Source organism: Maniola hyperantus, chromosome 10, assembly GCF_902806685.2.
Source record: "Maniola hyperantus chromosome 10, iAphHyp1.2, whole genome shotgun sequence".
NCBI classification, from domain to species: domain Eukaryota; kingdom Metazoa; phylum Arthropoda; class Insecta; order Lepidoptera; family Nymphalidae; genus Maniola; species Maniola hyperantus.
The window spans coordinates 7254047-7260737 of record NC_048545.1 but is presented as its reverse complement, the minus strand read 5'-3'; the positions used below and the strand labels follow the sequence as shown (position 1 = coordinate 7260737).

The following is a 6691-nucleotide window of genomic DNA, read 5'->3' as shown; positions in this document are numbered from 1 at the left end:
ATGATTTAGTATCTATATCTACTCGGTTAAGTATAATCAACTTCTCTGGTTTGGATAATTATTATGGTTGTTTAGGTTTATATAGAGATTTCATGAAGGATTACTTTTAGTTCAGTGCTCGTTATGTGTGATGAATTTATTTTTTCGGTAAACTAGGTAGCATAAACACACTCTTATGGGTGTTGTTTGAAAACTTATTGGAAAATTATTTTTGGAGCATTTTCATCTGAATATACGAGACATATCATAATAATTATAATTATGATGCATAAAAATCCTTTTTCCGTTGTTTTTAATACTATAGGTAACAATGAAAACATAATAACTAAAGTACGCGACCGGTCGAGATGGCAATCAGGGTATGAGGTGGAGGGAAGCCCCGCACACCCGCATGTCACCCGCGCTATCCCGCACCGGGTAAGTGCGGGGATGTAAGGGGCGGCCCCACACTGATTGCCATCTTGACCTGTCGTAAATCTGAGGTGTGAATATTTTGAAATACGCGAATACCTATCTAATCACGCGATTGACTAATATCTACAGGTAAATACTGAGTTGAAAAAGTTTAAATTTTCAAGCTATAATCTTAAAGAACATTTTTTCGTCAAAGCTACTTACCTACTGAGATAATTTTCTGAGTAATTTTCAACACGGTACTAAAAATATCGATAGCCACGAAGTCAATGAGATTATTATAAGATGCGATCGGCGCACAGGGATTATATTAGCCTCGGAAAGTCAATATCGTTGGGTTGTTAAACTTTATCGAACCCTTAAATAATTTTAACGCCATTATGGTAACAATACCAATAAATTTCGTCGGGGAAGTTGTCTAAGTAACGGTTTTGGCTTTAGTGATTATTCTGGAAATAGGTACGTAGCCCATGAATAGATAAAATAATTTTTCACTCCCGTTTATACTTTGGTTAAAATTTTTGAAGGATTTTACTTTTCTTTAAAGATCACACTATTAGTGTGAGTGTAGCATTATAAAGGCGAAAGTTTGTGTCAAGCGACACTAAGCACTACTCAGGATAATTAAATGTGTTATTTATACGGTGAATTACACCATCAATAATATTATGTCTCTATGAAACCCAGACAAGACGACGCCACGAACAAAATTATTTTACCGGCATGACTCGAGAACAATGAACTTTTTATGTGTACTCAAGGAGAAGGGGCATTAATAGTTTCTTCGTCAAAGATTTTCCTGTTTTTGATTTGATTATATTTTATACTCTACTTTTTGAGACTTCGGTCCTTACGAATTACCTTTGTGTCATTTTTATTATTACCATTCCACTAGCATACCCATATTTGTCCAAAATCATTAAATAAACTTAAATAAGATAATATAATTTTCTAAAAAGGATGAAATCGGTGAATGAATCTATGAATAATTGTTATTATCCCCGCAGATTTTTTTAAATATTATGTCATTATAACGCAAATATCACATGTAACTAAGAATAAAGATGAGACAATATTCATTGGTTTTTTTTTTTCAAAATGTGTGCCTACATAAAGGCTGCTTTTATAAAAGCAAATTTACTACAGAACTGTTTTTAACACCGCTTTGAGTTTAAAATAAACATTCCCTAAGATAGAGAAAGCAGATAGATTAAGGCCACATTTCAAATAAAGTAGTGAGCAATAAAATCAAGTGGACCGCAGTCGGATATCTGACACGGAACTAATTCCCGCTATATTTTAATCCGGCGAAATACAAAGGAGCCCAATTTGCATAAACCTCGCCTGTTTGTTTCATGCGAGGAGTCCGAGTATATCTGTTTTACCGGGTCTATTTCGCAGCCGATTTATTTGCATGCGCGGTGCGATGCGAAGCGACTGGGCTGCGAAATATTCTGTCCTGAAATTTTAATGGTGATTATTGTGTCACGCCTTACTTGTCTCAGGATATTCATATTATTTTTGTTTAATACGATTTTGGCCTTATAGCAATATAGTTATACTTAGTACGCGACAGGCAGGGACGCGACAATCGGGATATGAGGCGGGTGGACCCCCGCACACCTGCGCTCGCCCGCTCCGGGTTAGCGCGGGGGCTATGCGGGTGCGCGGGGCGTTCCCTTTCCGATTGTCATGTCGACCTGCCGCCGACTATAATAAATGTGCTTACAGACAAACGGCATTTTGTCGATGGCAGCCGTAGCCGTATCAGCGGCTGCCATCCACGCGTCGGCGGTTGCAGTCGAAAGTTGACACGGTGGCGGCTACTGGTCGATGCGGTAGCGGCTGTCGTTCAAGTTCTGGCGGCTGCCGTCAACAAAGTGGCCCTCGTCTGAAAGCACACTATAACACCCGTATTCACAATCATTACTATGAGGTCTCACAATGTGCATGAACGCATAGTGTGAATTCCACCAATCAGATTATTGAAAATTGACGTGACACGGTAATCTATACCTGAATCTCTATGAAATCTAAATGGACCTATACTGCGCTCAAGCGACTATGAGACCTCATAGTAATGATTGTGAATATGGGTATATGAATATTAGCAATAACTCTGCTCTTATCAAATCAGTCGTTTTATCACCAATTCGCTACTGCGTAGGTCTACGTTTACCGTCCTCGTTTTGTATCCAATCCTTTCTTTTAAAAGTCTTTTTGCAATAAATAAACCCAGCGTTTTTCTAAGGGCATTAAAATTCATGGGAACTCTAATCAGATTAAAGTTAGTGAAAAAAATACGGTAAATAACTGAAAGTGTCCAATAAATGCCGTCGTAGGGTTCTGACCGTTAATTCCGCACATTGGTTTAATGCGGGAGAGACAGTATCTTTGCTCGTCTCTATATCACTGCCCTCCGAGAAACCGCACCCTCTAATGGGCATAATATAGTTTACCGACCTTTATATACTTACCTATCTAATTTGCCTGACCCACCTTTGTGTGGATGCTTAAAGAATAACCATTGTAATCATCGTTTAGAGAACAGAGTATAGTCCGCGACAGGTTAAGATGGCAATTGGGGCATTAGGCGGGACGACGTCCCGCACACCCGCACGTCACGCGCACTCACCCGCACCGGGTTAGCGTGCGGGTGTTCCCTCCCCGATTGCCATCTCGATCTATTGCGTACGTGTGGGCTCAGCGCGGGGACCCGACACCCAAACATGACTTCGAGGCGCTAAGCCAAGCAGGCAGGCCTTAGCCGACACACAGCTTTAATAACTTCACCGGTGAAGCGTTCTTCCCTGTCCACACATGTCTCGAGGCCCGTACGTGCCAAGGTCTTGATATAGATCAAACAGAGAACACCTTGCTGTTCCGTCCTGGTTATTATCTCTACAATCATTAACCTTACTAGTATAATTTATCTAAACCTTTGACACTACTTGTTTATCTTTAACCGTTGGTGGAGGTCAGATGGCAATTGGTACTGATTCTGAGCACAACCTAATTTTATAGTATTCGCATCCTCTTCTAACTAATGTAATATGAAAAGGACAGACGCAATTTGACAGTTTTAAATTTAATTTATAGATGGTAAAACCTGCGATTTTAGCGCAAAGCCGCGAGCCTACTGTTCAAATTTGTAGCGTGCACTAAAATTTAGAGTCTTTAAATGTAAAGTTCAAGTTCTGTCCCATTTTAGCATTGTTAAAAAGAAAAGGATGCAGATACTCTAAATTTAGTTTAGAGAAAGACAACGGAATCGGTACTAACAGTTTAAATTAAACTACACTAATTAGGGATTATGCTATAAGAGTCATCGTTGAATAAATGTTTACTTACCAATAATAGTGAATTCTATTTAATCAAATAATTTATTTATTATGAATATTACATTAGCTCAACCAGAGCTCAACACATTGTTGGACAGCGCTATGCTGTCATAGCTTCCGCTTGGACAATATATTATTGTCTTTACAGACAATATTAGATTTATCGCTGCACTTTGTTAGCGTTACTGCTCCACTAAATTGAAATGTTTTTTGAATAATGTAGGAGCATTTTCTGATATCACACAGTATTTTTATTTACGTATCGTTTGTGTGAGTCAAACTATTTTATGATTGTGTGTTTTTAAGTGTTATGGTGGTTACTTATTTTCTCTTTAGTCAAAGAAGAGTAATTTAAGTTAATAAGAGTGGTATATGCATTTTCCTAAAATTGAAGTGAACATTCCATTGATTACTTACTTATTTTATTGTCCGGTGAAATCCAGTATTTAAGTATTACTATATTTTAAGGCTATGTCCAGGTGGGGCAGTGGACGTTTACGGAATTGCACCAACCCTTTATGATCATAGACATGTCATAGACAAGCAGTTTCAGCCTGATACAAGGACTTGTTCGCACTTTTGATCTGAGGTTTTTACTACAAAAAACAAGACTAATAATTGTAAGCATCTTCCTCTAAGATTTTGTAAAAAAATTGTAAGTTGTTCATTAAGTATACTTACATTCTTTGTAAAATTTCTTTTTATCTGAGGAGTTTCTCTAATGTATTACGGAGCTGATTTGCATTCATGAACGCGTCCCGAACACGTTAGCAAGTACCAAGTAGGTATACGAAGCTGTTCTAAAGCGCTGTGTTCATTCTACGCTAGACGGGCAGCTCCCTTGATAGTAATTAAACGACTCTAACCTACTAATATGCAGTTACTTCCCAAACTCTTTTCATATTTTTTAATTTTCTTCTCAGTGAGCTTTTGATTGGATAAGATTCGTAATGAAGAGATCCGTAGAAGAACCAAGGTCCCCAACATAGCCCAAACTATCAGCACGTTGAAGTGGCAGTGAGCAGACCATGCTTGCCGTAGAAGCGATGGTCGCTGTAGCCGGAAAGTTCTAGAGCTCCGCGAACAAGTAAGCGTAATATGGACCTTCCTTCAGCCAAGTGGACCAAAAGAGGGTGGCGGGAAGTAGCTGGTTGAGAGAGGCTTAGTACCGGGTGTGGTGGCGCTCTTTGGAAAAAGCCTATGTTCAGAGGTAAACGTCCACAGGATGAGATGATGATGATGATGAAATAGATCTTTATTAATTAGCTAGCCTTTCCTTGCAATTCGTCTGCGTGGATTTAAGTTTTTAAAGATTAAAATATCTCAAAATACTTTCTTAGTGGACGTCTACTAGAGTGAAACTATATATAAAATATCAAGTTTTAGACCAAGCGGCATGAACGGTTTGTTAATATGTCAGTCTGTCAGTTCCCTTTTTTAGGTATATTTATATAGTTTGATATTTTATTCTGGTTAAATTTTGTCGCCGTCTCTTTACGTCACGCTCTACATTCGGAGCACTTTTGCCGTTTTAAATTGAATATACCAATAGATCATATTTTCAATTTCATACTTTACAAGGTATTTTGAGATATACGGGAACATAATATTTAAGTTTAAATGCTTTGCCACAGATATTCTAAGAATGCGAGCTAAAGTGTAGATTTTATGAGTGGTCTATGATAGATAAGTAATATGTTCACGATGTGGCCATGCTAAGTGTGCGCCACCTTCAATGCTTCTCTTATAAATCCGCATTTAGACCTATCATTTAAGTAGGTACAGTACGCGACAGGTCGATATGGCAATCGGGGAATGGGGCGTGGGAACGCCTCGCACACCCGCACGTCACCCGCACTATCCAGCACCGGGTTAGTGAGAGGACTGTGTGAGTGTGCGGGGCATCGCCATCCCGATTATCATCTTGAGCTGTCTCGTATTATAATTAGGTATATGCTTCGATTGCGTACAATAGAATTAGCCACAGTGTTGTGTATAATAATACTATTAGGTATATAGGTATGCTTCGTTTTAATTCTGAAGCCCGTTTATTAATCCAAAGGCTAAGCTACAGCCGCATTATCTCTTCCGGACTTACGATAAAAAGCTACTCAGTACAGTAAATCTAAAGTCTGCTTTCGTCTTTGTACTGCTGAAAATCTAATTACATTTACAGCTTCTCTTAAGAGTCTCTAATCTCCTAAACTGGCCTTTTTATTCTTATCCCCTTTTGGTGATAAAACGTTCTTGCTATTAAATTCCATTGTTTCAAGCACTGTTTTATTTTGTATCCCTATTTCACTGTAAGAAAGTAAAAAATTCAGTCACTCTTGCAGCTGTAGTCTTAATATAATTGGTAGGTAGGTACTTTTGTATCAAAATGTATAGGTATGTACCCGTATATCATATTCATCCGTTTTAAGGGTTCCGTACCCAAAGTGTAAAATGGGACCCAAGAGGGTCCCATTTTACACTTTGGGTACTTTGGGTTAGTAATAACTAAGACTCTTTTACGACCCCATTACGAAGATTTTTTCTTGTTTTTGCTCGATATTGACAACGGCAACAGGTAGATGCTTGAAATATTCGCAGAATATTAAGTTATATATTCACTTTAAAAATAAATAATTAAATTAAATTAAAACAAATATTTAAGGGGGGGCTTCCATACAACAGACATGATTTTTTGGCCGATTTTATAAATAACTAGCTCATGCTCGCGACTTCGTCCGCGTGGACTACAGCAGCAAGCGATGGAGAGAGCTATCAAATTAGAAATGAGGAGATAGGTAGGAGAACTAGAGTAACCGACATAGCTCAACGGGTTGCGAAGCTAAAGTGGCAATGGGCAGGGCACGTAGTTCAGAAAACCGATAGACTTTGAGGTCCCAAGGTAAAACAGAACATCTTACATCATAACCCAAATTGCATCAAAT

At 38.4% G+C, this 6691-nt stretch overlaps 1 long non-coding RNA gene across 1 annotated transcript; it reads left to right on the top strand.

Moving 5' to 3' along the window:
- The first annotated feature begins 3756 nt into the window (after positions 1 to 3756).
- LOC138402867 (uncharacterized) lies at positions 3757 to 6027 on the top strand. Its single transcript, XR_011237202.1, has 2 exons — positions 3757 to 4375; positions 4679 to 6027. It is a non-coding gene; the product is annotated as an uncharacterized lncRNA (long non-coding RNA).
- The last annotated feature ends 664 nt before the right edge of the window (positions 6028 to 6691 follow it).